The following is an 18,382-nucleotide window of genomic DNA, read 5'->3' as shown; positions in this document are numbered from 1 at the left end:
TAACAACATTACATTTTCTAATGAGACACTAATTTATTCTTCTCAACAGTTTGGTAGGGTTTACAGTCTCAGTTTTCGTTGCTGGTCCCTCTGCTTAATCCTAATCAAATTGCAGTAGCACATTTTCATTGTTACATTGCTGCCCTTTAGTATTGTTAATATTTAGACGTGTAAATGTAATTTCACAAACTCTACGTTTACTAATAGATGACACTGCAAACCTCAGCTCCTCTTATTATGATGGCATTCATACATCATAATGGCTTTAAAAAGTAAAGAGAAATACAGAGGTTATACAACATGTAGCAAACACTGCCAAGGTTGGTGATTTCAGATCTTATTCTCAGTGGTGCTGGTAAGCATCTGCTTTGCAGAGGAAGTATTGACAGCTCATTTCAGCCATTGGGTCTCCACCCTGGAGAAGTCTTACTTGGCAACAGTACCGTGCCTTTTTCCCAGATTCATTCAAATGCCAGGGCGGCCAGAGGCGGGGGATGAGAAGGCCCCCCCGGGCGAGGGACTGGCAGATCTGCTGAGGAAGGCAGAAACTCTGCCATTGTTCTGCCGCTAATTGAGCCCCTGCTGCAGGGGGAGTGAAACACTGCCTCACGCCGGAGAGACGAACCCCTAGGACACAAAAATCACACTCGGCCTCTAAGTAGCTCAAGCTTGCAACTTGTTATGGGCAAAGGGATGCTCGTCCCAAATACAACAAAGAACGTCAATCTGGGACTATATGATGAAATAAATTCTCTTCAACTATAGAGCCTATTTTAATTTGAATTGTGTGTATTGATTGACTTTCCCTATAGAGCAAACCTAAATTGTGTTCTGTATAGTTTAATCAATCACTGATTAAATTTCCCTGAATCTGTGAACTATAAATTCACATCATTCATAACCTAACCCTTTTTTTGCTGAAAATTTATATATTTACAAATTTATGTAAGCATTTACAGAATAATACATTTTTTTTTTTTGTATTTAAAGTCATCTTATTTTTAGAGAAAGTAAAGCAATAGGATTTTCTCTCATGTAAGGCAATAGTTTTCCTTCCATTGACAGACTTGTCTACTGCTTGTTTTTTTTTTTCTCTATTTTGTCAAACAATAATGCTATGTGTGTGTGTGTGTGTGTGTGTTTGTGTGTGTGTGAAAGTATACATGCAGTGCTTACCACTCAATTATTCTAATATCTCCCACTTTAAATAGTGTGTTTATATTGTGACCTCTGTTTTTAACCATACTGCTTCAGTAAGGTAACATGCTTGGATGAGAGTGTTATTTATCTGATTCCATCCGTATCCCATTCAGTTGAAGGTAACAAAGGCGCATCTTTGATAACAATGGCAAGTGGGACATACGGTTTTGAACCAGTGTCCCAGTCATAAGGTGTACAGCCATTTATCAACATGCCACTGTGGAAGCTCACATGCTGTATCATAATTCCAGGGAATCAAAAAAGCTTTGAACACATAAATATGGCCCTAAACCAATGACAAAGAGGAACTTGGTCAACAGCACAAACAACTACATAGTTAGTTGTACAAGTGACAGAATGGGCCATAGCACCAGTATCTTTATAATTATCATACATATATACAGCTAACACCTTTGTCCAAGAGAGCTTACAACGTTGGGTATGTATGATAAGCCGAATACAATTATTTATCTCTTTACACAGCAGGGTAATTTTCAATGGAGCAATTTAGGTCAATGGGTTCCTTCATCTTGGGAAAAGTTTGTTCATTCATTTATGAAACTTATAGTGGGTCACAATGGTCTAGAGCCAATCCCAGAAGCATGGGACACAAGGCTAGACATGGTGCACCCTGGATGTTGATTTATGCTATTACGGTTAAACGTAGCTGACCATGTCATTAGTGTAATGCCAGGACAAAAGTTTTGTTTTATAAAATGCTTTGAAATAAGAGAAAGAGCATTGCATTCTGTGTCCAAGATACTAGTGAAGCAACACTGCATAATATCCAAGACAACGCTTAAACAAAAGACAGCTTTCTTGCAAGATCAAGCCTGCATGCGATTTTATTATCTCGTTCATTTTTTGATTTCTTTGTTTATTGTATAGCTAATTTTATTTGTGGTACATTTTGCAACTTCTAATTTAATTTTGAGTGTGCTATGAGTATAGGTGATGGTTAATGTACTTTATGTTTTGTGTCCCAACCTCATTTTTACCAGAACTGATATTTTTATTGCACAAATTAGATTAACACAAAGTTTCATCATAACAGAACTGACTATAGTGGGATATTGATCTGAATTTACTGACTGACTGGACACCCTTAACAGCCGGCAGACTATTGCACATCTTATTTTCTATGAACATAAATGTTTATACAATATCACAACTGCCAACAAAAAGATATATTCTACATAAACATTATATCCTGTGATTCAAGACCATGTTCTGGCCATAATCATAATTTCTGATAACTGGAGGTGAAAATTTCATGTAGCCTTATAAATCAGCAATAAAGTTTTAAAGCATGTCAAAAACTTTACTCACTTAATATTCTATTATTGTCTGGTGTGGGTATAGTTCTTCCTGCAGATCTAAAGTATAAGGTCTGGTTTGGGAGAGGGGTGGGTCTGGTCAAAATGTGATTTGACTCATAGAGATTATTGAAGTGGATTTTGTGAAAGGGAGAAGACACTAGTATAGGTAATGTTTAGCACTATCTTTCCTACACATGGAAAACATGCAAATTCCACACATCTTGAGATGGATTCAAACGTATGCCCAAACTTGCACTTCAAGTACCGTGATGTACCAACGTTACCCTAAATTTCTAGTTGAATCTGCAAAGGTCAAACTTCAACCTCTTTGAGTTAAAAGCTAACAATAAACGTGTGTGTGTACATTATTTCCTCCAAGCAGCCAAGAAAAGATTTAGAAGACAGAGACAAATAGATAGCTTTCATTATTCAGTTCCATGTCATGTAATCATAATAACGCTCAGATCTGTGCGTCACCTGCCTAGAACTGAAATTTTGCTTTATGGTTGCATGTGATTAACGCCCAAGTGTCAAAACACCAACACTTGTTGAACTCTTATTTAACAGCAGTTGGGTACATCTGTATCAATCCTGGGGCACATGCTGGTGCCGCAGGTTTGTCCAGGGCCTGCTCTCTGGTGGGTCTGGGATTCGAGTCCTGCTTGGGGTGCCTTGCGATGGATTGGCATCCCGTCCTGGGTGTGTCCCCTCGCCCTCCAGCATTGCACGCTGTGTTGCCAGGTTAGGCTCCGGTCCACCGCGACCCCGCTCAGGACAAGCGGTTTCATCCAGTGTGTGTATCAGTCCCATGATATAATCGTTAAAACCAGTTAAAACCACTATAAAGAGTTGAAGGATGCTATAAAAGTGAAAGCGCTATACACCGTTGGAATTCGAGCATCTTCATTTTGAGAAGTCTTTCCCAAATCGAAGCACTAATATACTATGAGCAGTGCTTATTAAGTTCTGTATGTATATTTTTTCTGGGTGCAGTAAGGGCTGCTTGATCCATCTGCATTCAGAGGAACGTTAATGGTCTTTTCATCTTACATCTATTTCCACTTTAAAAAAGTATCTACCTGTGTGATAAATTGATGTCCTGATTAACTGCATGTCTGGATTCATCACATATTTTGCAAAACAATGTGTATATTATTAATAGCTTGCTTGGTGTTTTGCGTTAAGTCACCTCATTGAAATGAGCCACAAAATGAATATTACGCGTAGATCAGTAAGGTACTCCCCGGTTCATAGTGTATTGCCTTTTTTTCTGCATCAAGTTGAAAAATTCTGTTTCATCAAGAGTCCTATTTTTGTAACCTTGGAAAGAAAGATCTAACAGCATAGAGAGCATTCCGACTTCCAATCTGAGAGTAGATGTTGATATCCCTTGTCTTCTTGACCTTGTCTGGTGCCCGAAACATGTTTCTCTTTGATGATAAGTTCACTATCCAGTAAGGCACTTTCTGCAACTCTTCAAGGCCTGGTTTGCATTGACATCAATAACTTTTTCTAATACAGTATATCCAGAGAAACTGTTTATAGTTTTTATCCCGTAAAACAGTTTTCCTTCTCTCTGTGACAGCTATTAGTTCTTTACATTGATTTTTTTTTGGTTCTGTGATAATATTTATTACAGTTTGTGTTCTATTTTTTTGCCATTAAGTGTAAATGAAAATGTTAATGAAGTATTTAATAGTAATTTAAATGTTGACCTGTGAGATAACTGCAGCAGCTGCACTGCGGTAGCTATGATGTGTGGTACAAGCCCTGCCAAAGGAAGAGGAATGTGGGTAATGCAGTTTGTGGCAGAGGAGTACAAGTAAGTGCCTGCATGGTATTTTTGAATTGTTGAAATTTTTAAATGCTATTACTTTTCATTTTGTTCTTTTATTCTGCTTTTCTTTTACTGTATTTTTAAAAGGTATTTATTGTAATTGGCTTTAAGAGTTGCAATCCATACTCTACACAGATGCACAGGTGGTGGTGTGTGTGTGTGTGTGTGTGTGTGTGTGTGTGTGTGTAGCAGAGTGTAAGATGCAAGCAGGGACAGTGTACACTGAGAGGCATAACCAAGAGACTGGGACAGTGTACAAGAACATCTGTGCAGAATATGGCCTAGAAGTCCCCTAGTCCAAAATGAAGACACCACCAAAGGTGGTTGAAAACAGCAGAGCTAAAGTCCTGTGGGACTTCAAGTTCCAGACTGACAAGCAGTTACTGGCCAACCAACCAGACATAGTGGTGGTCAACAAAGAGGAGAACAGGGCAATTCTGATAGATGTGGCAATCTCAAGTGATAGCAATATCAGAAAGAAGGCACATGGGAAGACAGAGAAGTACCAAGGGCTGAAGGAAGAATTGGAACGGATGTGGAAGGTGGAAGTCCAGAGTAGTCCAGGTGGTAGTAGGAGCACTTAGAGCTGTGACCCCCAAACTGGGAGAGTGGTTCCAGCAGATTCTGGGAACAACATCCGAACTCTCTGTCCAGAAGAGTGCAATCTTAGGAACAGCTAAGATACTGCGCAGAACCCTCAAACTCCAAGCCCTCTGGTGAAGGACCCAAACTTGAGCAAGACACACACACCACCCTCTGTAGGGTTAAGAGGTATATATACAGTATATATGATGGATGGATGGATTTTATATACATAAATGCATAATAGAAAAGCAATCCACCCATCCATCCATCGTAAACAACCAATTTTCCCAAGTGGGGTCGCGGCGAGCTGGAGCCTAACCTGGCAATGCAGGGCACAAGGCTGAGGGGGGGAGGAGGCACACCCAGGACAAGACACCAGTCCGTCACAGGCACCCCAAGCAGGCTTAAACCCCTGACCCACAACACAACAGGCACTGGCTAAACCCGCCATGCCACCACGCTCCCCCATAATATATTATATATTATTATATAAGCTTTCAAGAGCTTCTAATGCATTTGATCACTTTTTATGGCTTATTATTATAGATAATAAAAAACCATGAGAAATGTTCGCCTGCAGGCTCTGACAGCTGACATGCACATGAAAAGCCAAGTGGGGGGGATTCTACTCGCATTACAAGTTGCTTGACATCACCAATGTGCACATTTTGATTTGAAATGTCTGTTGTGAGAGTCGACAGGTCATTATTAGAATTTTTGGGAAAAATGTACAGTTTTTCATAGCACGGTACAGATTTCACCTCTGTGTGTCTATAGTATATCTGTATCTGTATATATGTAAGAGATGTCTGTATATAAGCCTGAAGGTACTTAAACACATCCATGACTGAACTGCAGTTGTGTCCAATACCTCATATAACAAATGTCCATAGTATTTCACTCAGCCATGTCAAAGGCTCCACCTGTCCTGCCCGCAGTGCATGATAAATTTGCTGTCAAATGGTAGCATAAAAAAACTGCACTTTTTTCAGTTTGGCAAAGATCACAAGGGACGACGAGGGAGAAAATTTTTGGCAGGGATATACCACGAAAGGTGAAGGACAAGTAATGCTGGATTGGGTACTGCACTTTCTTTTATTTACATTTGACACAAGTGATGTTCAGAGGCAATGCATAAAAATGCAAAAATGGTACTGAAATCAACCAGTCTGAATTTTAAACAATTAAAACAGGATGAAGACTCATTTACATTTACAATGGTACATGGAAATGTTGGGGGATCTAAAAAAAAAACTTTGACATCCAAGGCTAATAATCAGCGCATTAAAATGAATGATATGAAATGATGGGTCTGTTAAACAACAATAAAGACATTGTGATGCATGCAAATTTAAATCTAAAACTGATATTAACACCGAGGTCAACATGTGGGACAGTTAACTTTGTGTATTAAGTACAGCGAATGAAAATGACTAAAGGCTGAAATGCTTATTTACATAACACAGTCCTTTATGCAAGAAGTGAAATGTAATGGATTGTAAAGAGCAATTCAGCTGAATTATCTCAAGCTGTCCACCATCTATCTCACAGCGAAAAGAAAAAAAAAGTTCAAAACAAGTGAGGAATTAGGCATGAGTATTTTGCTCTGTCGCTCATAAGGCTCCAGGGAAAATAGATTGAAGGTAAAAAGGTTTATCTTTCTTATAGCTGACCATGTATATTTCATCCAAGATAAACACGTCCACTTCAACTTAACTCTTCCTTATTAGATCAGAGCTGTTTGAAAACACACACCCATGCTCCATTGTCATCTGTCTTTCTTGATTAATTCAATTAATTAACTCATAGCTTGCAAACATGAGCTCATGGATTAGCCTGATTTTAAAGTATGGAAACAGTGAAGGCAGAGAATTGAAAGAAAATATCAATTTATGTTTACACATGTAGACACTTGATGCTACTGAAACATCAGTTGCTTTAAGTTAACTGCATTGCTGTGTTACACTGAAATAGAAAAAGGGACACAATTTAATTTGTTTTCAAAGGTTTTCTCTAAATTAGTTTACAGTTCTGTTTTAGTATAATGAAATTTAACATACAAAACAATGTAATTGTTTATGCGGAATTTATTTTAAAAGAATAGAAAGTATAGAAACTCATGTAAAGCTCATTTGAGCATTCAGTTTTTTGAATTAATGTATTTTTTTCCCATTTTTGCCTTGTTCTTTCTTTGAAGATTCACGACATAAAGATGCTTCTGATATATTCCAAATAATCAGGTTTGTGATGTTTAGGTTACAGTTTCCTTAATGAGATTGCTGCAGTTTTTTTGATCAGGGATTGTGCAACTGTTGTAAGGTGTTATGATCTGCTAGTTTGTTATATTTCTCATAGTGTAATAGACATAACACTAAGTATGCTCATTATCAACATAATCACCTTATACACATAAACATATTAAGAATGGCAGATGGTGAGGAAATTCCATCATGGATTGGCAGTTCCTTTCTCCTTTAATTAATTTGCAAATTACTTTAGAAAGAAGATAGTGAAATCTGCCAATAGGGGCCAGTCATGACTATAAATAAATAACTAAACACTCAATTGCATATTTTTCATTAATGCCTTTGTCAGTTTTATTGATACCGAAGTATATAATGTGGGTCCTTGCCAGAAAAAAGGGAGAAAGAAAAAAATTTACGAACTGTCAGGTCCCTCTATTTTTAAATCAGAGCTGGCAGGTCTAGTGACAATTTATTAATGCCACAAAAGGCGAAACGTCACTGCTTTTATCCTGCAAATATATGCGATATGCTGCCGGGAACCACTTTTTTTCATATGTTTATATTCTTAATTGTTGAATTCCCACTGAAAAGTACCAGCATCCTCCTGGTGAAACTATACAGTGGAACAAATTACGGAAGACCTTTGTACAATATTGCAGCATGTGTAGGAGAATCAGTATTGCAAGAAAAGAAGTGGTATTAATGCACTGAACACTACACATCTTCAAATAAAACATTTCTTGCTCCCCTCTCAGTTCCTCAGAAACCCATGTCATCATATACCATGAATCTAATTCAATGCATCTCGAGCTTCATAATTATTGTGTATTTGGAAGATCTTCTGTCACTTTCCAAATAATGCATGCATTGTTGTTCTGTATGTATGGTATGGTAGCAATTCCCAAGTTAAACAAGTCAAAGGTACGTTTCTGTTCCGTGGGGCCCTGGGAGTGTGGGTTGGAGTCGACGTGGAGGACACAACTCCAACCTGTAGCTGTGAGAGACAAAGCCCCTGTGGCAGTTGTGAAGCTGAGTGTGTGATGACAGGCTGATGCTGGAGGGATCCCAGCACTTTAGGACAGATAACACTATGGCTTCAAGAGACATCTGGAGCTCAACAGCTGACTCAATAGTTCTGTCAAAGTTTAATACTGGAATAGAAAAAAAAAAAAAATTAATACACTTTTGAAGGAGGGAAGCATTGTGTTATTATATGAGATCTCCATAATGACAGGGAGAGTTCCCAAAGCTCAGTGGTAGGCATAGTGATCTGAGCATGCGTTACAAATGCAGTCCAAGTTTTTGCCAAGGACTGATGCACAAACATGCTCGGTAGAAAGACAGTCACTCATAGTAGTTGTATAAAAACAGGGTAGAAAGCATTTTGAAAATAGCTTGGGGCTAGGTTCTGACTGAATGGCATCAGTGTGTAGTACAAGGCTCTGGCACTTGTGACTAGCAGCATCATGTTCTGGTTAGTGAGCTGGACAGAGACCTGGAGACAGGCCTGGCGATGGTCCAGTTTAGAAACAAATTAGGAGTCACCATGGAATTAGTCAGAGGCTATTGTGTTGCCTGAATGGAGCGGTGCAACCTAATTCCTGAAATTGTGTGTGTGTGTGTGTGTGTGTGTGTGAAAGTGAGGGAATGGCAGCAGGGGGCTGCTAAAATTCATGGGGAGAAAAAACCAAATCCTCTTAAATATGTTTATGTGCTGATTACAGTTATATTTCCCTCCTTAGCTGAAGGCTACGGTGAGAAACCTGAACATTCAGACGCTACCATCCCTGCCATGTGTAGTGTTTCTATTGTATTTAGTCAAGTTATATACCGGTATTGTTTATTTTCTTCTCTAAAAGTTACATTTATCAATAACCTGAAGTCATCAAATTCATCTTGGTTTTTGATTAGTGCCACATGAGGACTTTGAGCGTAAATTACACACATCTTTAAATCCAGATACAGTGCCTCAAAAAGACTGTCTACTTACTTAAGGAAACAGATCTGTGGAAACACACATCTGTGTGTACACATTCGCCCCCGCCCCACCCCCCCACACACATATATACACGCCGTTTATCCAGTAGCATATTCAGACACAGCTGTTTCCTCTGGTGTTTGGAACGGTTCATTATCTGAAGTTTTTATGCTGACAGTTCCAGATGCAGTACCTGATGCTGCAAAAATAAGAATCCCCATAGATGCTACTGGACTGTCTACCTGCTCTGTTTGCCAATTCACACTTGTGGAGTTTCTGGCTGAATTGGGTTAAATCACAATGGCAGTTATTCCAGTTTTTAAAGGAAGAAAGAAAGAAAGGAAACTGCATTTACTGTGTTTTTAACTTCTTAATTTTATTCTGTCAAGGCACAGAATCCCAATATGCTGCATGTCTTTTTTAATAACCAAAAGTATAAATGTACTCATTCCGCAATCTCGCTGTAATGATATGGTAAGTTATATATTTAAGGGCATATATTTAGCAGGAATATTGAAATGAAGTCATGCAGAAGTGGCTGTATGAAAACAATACACCTTTTTTATTTATTGTTTGTCACTGCTATGAATAAAGAAAAATCTATTTTTAACCTGCCTTTGAATAAACAATTCCATCCATCCATTGATTTTCATTAACAACTTGTGCTGATCAAGATCACGGGGGTCCGGAACCTATCCCAGAATCACTTGGTCCCACACTGTGGGGAGGTACACCCCTGACGGGATTATCTGTGCAAACAATTCCTTATTCAGTTATAACAAAAAAAATAAGCAGATGAGTGCATACATAAAAAAATGCAGTATATCACCACTGAAGCATTCGTTTTTTATGCATAGATTTAATTAATGCAAATATTTAAATAAGAATCCTTAAATTATAGACACAAGAAAGGCAATTGAAAAGGAAAGAACTATAAACTGAGGGAACACAAGTCATGAAAGTAATGTAAAGTGGCATGTGATGGTCTTTTAAAACAAACTTCCACATCACTACGGCAACAGTGCACTTAGAAAGGTCTACTCCAAACTGACATGCAGGTGTCAAGCTTTTCCATCTACAAGACATAGAACTATATTACTTAGCAGGAATGGTGCTTACACCCAAAACTTGTCAAATCAGCAGCTGGAATATGATGACTCATGGCTGGTTTACAATTAAAAATAAATGAAAATGAGAACAGATGAAACATGAAAGGAAGTAAAATCAGCAAAGCCGGTTGTGCTGTTGACTTTTCACTTTAAAGCTGGATGGTGCCTATTGCTCTAGGTTCTATCTACCCAAGAAATGTGTGCGCATTCTGTGTTGTCTTTGCAACATATTGAAATTTCTCAAACAACTTTATCCTGTTTCCAGAATGACCAAAGGTGATAAATTGCGAGGAAGTGGGGGGTATGGAGGGTGTTGCAATGTTGCTGTGAACTTTGCCCAAGCACCAGCAGTGCACCCTCATTCACTTGGTTTTGTTTACCACTTTTTGCAGTGGTCCAGAGCCAGTACCAGTATCACTGGCCACTAGGCTAGGAAGGGAACACTCTGCATGTGATACCAGTCCATTACAGGGTAACCACACACACACAGAGTCATTCATCCATTCACAATGTAAAGGCAATTTAGAGTTATCAATTCACCTGAAATGTGTTCTTTGGATTGTGGGAGGAAACTAGAGTACCTGAAGGAAACACACGCTAACACAAAGAGAACCTACAAAAGTCCACACATACTGAGCTCGATTTGAACCTATGCCCCATGCCTACTTTGCTGCCAGCAAGACACTCATTCTCTCTATATTTTTTGTTTGATTTATGTTCCCCCATACACTTAAGGCTGTGCAGCTAATAAGCCCAAGTGCACTTAGCCATTCTTGACATAATATGGAAGTATTGTGAGAACTGGGGGATCTGGGAGCTTGACAAAACAAAGCAATTGTTAACAAAAAAGAGGCCTTTCTGAGTATTAAATTGGCATTAAGAGAACACTTAATTATTACGCTTTTCTCCAAAGCAAATTACAATTATTTACCCATTTATGCAGCTGGGTAATTTTTACTAGAGCAAATCTTAGGGTAAATACTTTTCTTTTGTAAGTACTTGCTTAGTCACAAGGGTAGCTACGATTCAAACCTGCAACCTATGGGTCCAAAAGCAACAGTTCTAAACACTACTCTACCAGCTGACTATCCGCAGGGGGGTAGTACAGTGCATTACAGTATATACATGCATATTTTACAGATTTTGTGTGCATTTCTCAGCTTTCCAACCATCATGATTCAGACTTCTATTAATCTCTACTGTAACGTAGAGAAGGGGGAAAAAAAAAAAACCTAGAATGTCACTACTTTGTTGGAATGGAAAAGAAATATGGTTTCTGCATCCATTTGAATAGTTAGGACTGTAATTCACAGAGTTCACCTATTCAACCCCTTGACTGGGAGCTCTTTAAAAAATGAGAGTCACAAGTCACAGGAATGACAAATCTTTCACTGTAGCTATAAAACATGCAGATCGGTGCACAAAGCCATAAGAATATATTGACTGAAGCCCAAACGCATCAGAAGATTGATCAATTCAGCCTACTTGCATTAATTGTGAAATAGAAAGAGTGATGTGATCAATGATGGGAATGAAAGCACAGCGGTAATGATGCCACATCTCACTAATCCAATAATGGAGAAACTGATGTATAGTGTATTGGAATTCCCACTGTTTGAGCTCTGCCACAATAAACTATATGCTTCAATTATGGAAAAAAATGGTGCAGCAAGCAGCAAGACTGGCCTAATCAGACAGTGCCATGTTCATTTTTAGTGATTAGACACTAAATTAAATGGCATTCCAAGGTTGTACTCAGTATAGATTGTCTAAATTAAGTGTTTGGCTTTAAGTGGGGAAATTAAATTCCTAGGTAATAGGAAGAAAGCCACAGAGGTAAGTTGGTTTTAGCTGCACTATTTCAGGAGGGACATAGAATTGAGAGCACAAGGGATGGATACTATGGTACATGTTACTCTGCTCTATTTGTACTGTTTCACGGGACTTGATATTAGTTTTCTCTAGTAAACAATCATTTTGAAGAGTATGACGCAAAAGTCTAAAACTAAAGACAATGGACTAGAGACGTATTCCTTTACTCTGTCCTACTATCCCTGTGAATATTATTCAATTTGCTAGAACAAACATTAATACATTCCCCTTTGCCCTGTGCATACCATTTCCTTCAAAAGCAGATGTTTCCTCTTAGCTTCTGTTTCATGTTACTCCTGAAAATGCATTAATTTTTACCAACTTTTCATATTCACTGTTACTTTTCATAATGCACACAAATGCATGGAAACATTATGTTTAATTTTTATATATTGTGAAAACTTCGTCTGCTTTGTCAACTCGTTATGTTAACAGAACTCAGGTCAGATTGTACACTTACAGGCTCCTCCAGTGCTATTAAGTATAAGGTTTCCTCATCCTTGCTGACTTCTTATTTTTTTGCATATATCCCCGATAAAAGAAAACATGAATGGCATTCACACTTGTATCTCAAGTTTACACAATAATCATCAATGAAACCTAAGCTTCTTTGAAAGCAACAGGTGTGGCATCAAGAACTGAATGAACATTATAAATATTTAAATCATTCAGTTGTTCTTCAAAATTTATAACGTAGACTTTTCAGTTTAATGTTTTTTTTTAAAAAAATGCAGTTCAACTCCTCAAGCTGTTAGGCCTAGGAAAAAAGGGTCAATCACAAAATGTAATAATGTTACAAGTTTTTTTTTTTTTGAAATACAATTCCTCCTATTATAGTACAACAGTTTAAAAGGGTTTCAGGAAAAAAAAATGTCACAGAAATAAACGATGTAATTAAAGTAAATTAAAAAAGTGGTAGGGTGTAACTGGGAGGTGAATCCAACTCTGATCTTAATTCTTACTACCTGTCACTGATTGACTGAAACAGATTTGAGGTGCATCTTGTGAACATATCAATGCCAGTCACTCGGCAATTGGTTTCAGTTCAGTTTTATATTAAAGTGAAATATGGAATTGTGCATACGCAGTACCTCTAGGAAAAGGGGAGAAATGTAGTAAATATAATAAGCTGACTTTAATGTTTGATCTGGTGAAGCAAGGTCATTTGACTAAGAAAACAAGGTTATCTTGATAAAATGCCTCGCTCTTTCTCTCACTCCCTCTCTCTTACAAATGCAGTCTGAACTCTTTCTGTTACCCAGCTCCTCTCAAACAGCATACAGGTAATGATGATATATTTCAATTATTGTTCCAAAAAGTACCTGTCATGGCTATTATATGCATTTGTGTTTAACAACTGAAGGTTTTAAAAGAAGAAGTCAGGAAGACAGCATTACCAATGAAGACACCTTTAGCTGATTTATTCTGACAGCATAAATATCTAGTGAACCTTTTGTTTGCGGCCTTCAATTATCAACTCATGCTTATGTATAATTCCTGTTTATGATTTACTAACAGTTGCATCAATGATGGGACCCCAAGCTAAAGTATGTTACTGCATGGTCACCATAAACGCTCTTTGTCACTGAATATGTTTGCTAGAGTTAGAGTTCTGTTAGGAGTGTTTTCTGCATTTGATGTGGAAGTGGGTTTCAGATGTACATTTTGAGATTACATAGAACATTGAAATATGAAAGAAAACTATCTCTCAGACGACTGATTGGTATTGTGAGCACTTAGTGTGTACAAAATACAAGGCTTTGGATTACCGAGATAGTATGTGAGTTTAACTATCTAAATAGTAAATTTTGCACAATATTTTATAGTATTTTTGCAGCAAATTATGAAATAGTAAGGCAAAAAAAAAAAAAACAGTGGAAGACAATGAATATACTGAATGAAATTAAATGCAACCATTACTCTATAAAATATTTGACCTTAGCCCAATAGGTAGGAGCAGTGTCCCTCTTTCCACAGCAATTATGCATTTCTTGCAGATTTAATGTTCAAATTATCATTATCTTTTTTTGGCTGAAGTCTTCTAAGTGAGATGCAGTAGACACTACCTTAATACACTTTTCATTTAATGAGTTCAGAAAGTATTGCAGGTGAGTTAAACTTGGGCTTGGAATTTTTTTCATATCGGGTCCAAGATGTATCAAAGACGAGGTCGAAAGTATAAGAGAGAACAAAGAAGAATCCATTAGTGTGATACCTCTTGTGAGAAAGCTAGGAAATGGCATATGAACCATTAGTCTAAGCAGATAAGGGGCAATGGATTAATCCTTTTTTGGGTATAAGCCAATTCTTGTCCGAGTGATCCTTTGTTATCGACGTTGTCAGTTTGCTTTTAAAATAGAGCTTGATAAGCTTGATATCCCAACAGAGAGGAAGAGGGTTCATGATGAGAAAAAAAAGATGAAAAAGTCTCAAACAGAATTTGTGGAATCTAGAATGACCTCAAATGTCAAGCTTTTAATCCTCAGATGATTGACGAGAATTATAAAGTTCCCTTGCCTAATCAATAATATCACAAACTGTTTGAAAAGTTAAGGAGATGAATGTTAAATTTGTTTTTATTTAAAATATTTAGAAAATTGCATATTTAAGGCTGCAAAGCTAAAAAAGTTTAGTTCTTAATTAAATGGGTTTTAATGTATATATGTATATTTTTTTAATAAACTGATATATGCTAAATAAAAACCAAACAAGCAAATATCAATTCTTTTTGCAGTCTTAATTTGTGTGTATGTGACAAACCATTCAAAAAAGAACGTCTTTAGGGCTGCAGGCTGTGGGTTTGAATCCTTCTTCCTGCTGCAATATCCATGAGCAAGCTACTTACCCTAAACTGATACAGTAAGATAATCTGCTATATAATGAGGGTGGGTGGGATCTCATTGTAGCACAGTATTCTGGAGCCGTAAACCTTGATTTCAGCCGTGACCTCCTTTGACTGTTATTTCGCAACACCCATTCAGTATTTTATGCACAGCCATTTTTACATCTGTATCGTTTTACATAAAAAAAGTTTTTACATTGTAAAAGGATAAAAAATGAAATAATTACCAGTATGCGGAACAAAAATACAAGATTAACACCATCTTGAAAAATGGTACTGTTATATATTACTCATTGATAAAAGCCCTGACCTTTAAATTAAAATTTAAATTTGTGTTTTGCAATGGCTTTCAGTCTTTGACATTTCTTACTATAGAACAGGGAGGCATGGTGGTGCAGCGGGTTTGGCCGGGGCCTGCTGTGTGGTTGGTCTGGGGTTCAAGCCCTGCTTGGGGTGTCTTGTGGCAGACTGGCATCCCGTCTGGGGTGCGTCCCCTCCAGTCCGGCTTGTCGCGACTCTGCTTGGGACAAGCGGTTGTTAACAGTGCGTGTAGTATGTAGCACAGTGATTAGGGTTATTGTTTAGCAGTCTTATTTATATGCATCTGACACTCTTCTAGAGAGCAATTGACAGTGTTAAGATGCCTACAACTATTTACATTTACATTTATTCATTTAGCTGACACTTTTCTCCAAAGCAGAGTACAATGTTATGCTACCGTCAATTATTTACCCATTTCTACAGCTGGGTAATTTTTACTAGAGCAGCTTAAGGCAAGTTCCTTGCTCAGTGGCACTAGAGCAGTAGGCAGGGTTGGAACGTGTGATTTTCAGATCCAAAGGTATCAACTCTAACCACTACACTCCTCATAAGAAACATACTTTTTCCATCTTTCTAAAATCAGGCAAATATTGTTAGTAACTAACTGTAGAGACATTTCATTCTAAGTTCCCTTGAAAAATGTGTGAACTTTTATGGGTTGGTTTCTTTAATATTTGAAGTTTTGAAATGTACGTTGCTGTAGATGAGTTTTACAGCACATTTCTTTCAGACCAACTTCTCTCCTGATCCCTTATCTGCTTCATAAATTTCCAGAGCATTATCTGATTTAAAAACTAATTAATTAATTGAAACAAAAAAGAAACCCCGTCAATGCCACATGCATCTACTCATGTTATATGCACTGGAAAAAAATGGTGGTATTAGACAAACTGGGTGTACTTGAAAAATCATGTATATCTTCAACTGTTGTGAATTGTTTCGCAGTGCCTGGGTGGTGCGAGAGAACGTGGGTTCGATCCCCGCTTAGTCTGTGTGGAGTTTGCAGGTTCTCCCCGTGTCTGCGTGGGTTTACTCCGGGTGCTCCAGTTTCATCCCGCAGTCCAAAGACATGCTGTTCAGCTTCACCCATAGTGTGTGAGTGACAGAGAGAGTGTGTTCCACTGATGTATGGATGAGCGACCCACTGTAAGTAGTGTATCTAGCAGTGTAAATCACCTTGGTGAATAAGGTGTGTGGGCTACACTACATAGTACCCATTGTAAGTCGCTTTGGAGAAAAGTGTCTGCTAACTAAATAAGTATAACTGTAAATGTAGGTGTAGATGATTAGTGAGGAAGCTCTACCACGTGGAAAGTTTATGTTCTCCTGTTCATTCCAAAGGCAGCACAATGGCCTCTTGAGACCTTCCCTCCGAGCTGTAATAACTCTCCCGAAATGAAACATGTTGCACATCTATATATATCTGACAGTAACTTGTAATGTTAAGGTATGTACAATTATTTATTCATTTTTACAGGGGAGGGACAATTTAGGGTTAGAACCTTGCGTAAGGGTAATGCACAGCTGGAGGTAGATTTGAACCAGTAGCCTCTGGGTCCAACAGCAGCAGCTGTAATCGCAATCCTAACAACTGCCCATCTCTAGTTGTTCACTTGTGTTACAATGAGCAGCACAGTGGTTAGGGCTCCTCCCTACCCCTTGAATGACCCACAACTGAATTCCACCTCCTACATTGTAAACAAAATTGTCAGCCGCTTGAAGAAAAACAAGAAAGTGTCAGCTTAATAAAAGTAACCGTATATTTAAAAGCATATAGCACAATTTGCATTTTTAACTTTTACTGCTTTCATTATTTATTAATGATAATGATTCACCATCATCATCAGCCCCATTTACGTAAATGTGTTTATTTAAACTAGAGGAATGAATGTTTTTATTTGATGTTTAGATAATGGTTATGTTAATGATAATGATGAAGACGATGTTAATGAGCTATTACTGGTCAAGGGTTGCACAGCTTTTCAAATAATTTAAAAACATAGTTTATTACTTGTTAAACACCGTAGCACTTACAGAGCTAGTCAAATGGAGTTTTTAGGATTGCATAATGTGTTCACATGTTAAGGAAACGAAGATTAAAACGGTTAAAATTTTTATACACTTTCATCTTTTATTTGTAAATTCTTATAATAAAGCTTGGACTTAATTTCACATTGTAGTATCAAGCGCAAAAATAAAATATATGTCTGTACTTTAAAATTTAAATGAGTGTTTACCTTTAAGATAAAAGAGGAAAACAAAATGTTTCGATAAGAAGAGCATTAAAGTCGAGAAAGCTTCACAAGAAACACTTTTGAGGTTTTGCATGCCAGATTAATTGTTAACGCCTGGCTGTTAACTGCAGAAGAAATGCAAAGTGCACCCAATTAGGAAGCACATGACACTTCTAGCTCTCTGTTCTGTCAGTTAAGGGCTTAATCAGGAGCTTTTAATATTGACATATGAACAGTAATTATTCCCCTTTTTATTCTATTTATTTATTTATTTATTTATTTAGCAAACCAGTGAATGTGAGGAATAACAATGTACTGTTCTACTTTAAATGTCTAGGGGATTTTTGTGTGGTGATACACTTTAAAGCAGTCATTTCTGATAATGAAAGATCAACAGTAGTTATTGGTTAGACCTGCAAGAGAAAACAAATTTTCAGATAAAGAGACTTAAGACATCTTTCTGTAAACAAATCCTGTTGTGGTGCTGTTAAACGACCATACTGGACTAATTGTGCTCCCAGAAGGTTTCATGGATGGATTCACTTTAGAGCTATATTTCAAGATATAAATATTCATCAATAAAAAGTGCAAAAATTGCTTTCAGCAAAGTTGCTTGTAGCACAGCTGTTCTTATACTACAAAAATGAGTAAACAGAAAGTATTCACACACATACACACACATTTTATTTCTTCAGTGTCAAAGCCCGTATTAACTAGATTTTGTTTAGATGGATTTTACTGCTTAGCGTTTTTGAGCGTTTTGTAAAATTTCTGCATTGTCACTGTTTGAACAGTGTGACAACTGGATTTTCATGAAACAACCATTTGAATATAATTTT

The 18,382-nt window shown here is 37.5% G+C and overlaps 1 protein-coding gene across 5 annotated transcripts in view; it reads left to right on the top strand.

Annotated features, from left to right (window-relative positions):
- LOC108927245 (RNA binding protein fox-1 homolog 1-like) overlaps nt 1-18,382 on the top strand; it is a 244,529-nt gene that overhangs the window by 79,808 nt on the left and 146,339 nt on the right. The window contains exon 1 of one of the 5 annotated variants that reach the window (XM_029246798.1): nt 13,381-13,429. The exons of the other annotated variants lie outside the window; for them this stretch is intronic. The gene's annotated coding sequence lies outside the window, so the exon portion shown is untranslated. Of the gene's footprint in view, nt 1-13,380; nt 13,430-18,382 lie in introns of those variants that run through there. 5 annotated transcript variants of the gene reach the window in all.

This window comes from Scleropages formosus, chromosome 20, assembly GCF_900964775.1.
Source record: "Scleropages formosus chromosome 20, fSclFor1.1, whole genome shotgun sequence".
Taxonomy (NCBI): domain Eukaryota; kingdom Metazoa; phylum Chordata; class Actinopteri; order Osteoglossiformes; family Osteoglossidae; genus Scleropages; species Scleropages formosus.
Note: the sequence above shows the minus strand (reverse complement) of the source record. Positions and strands in the feature narration are given on the sequence as shown.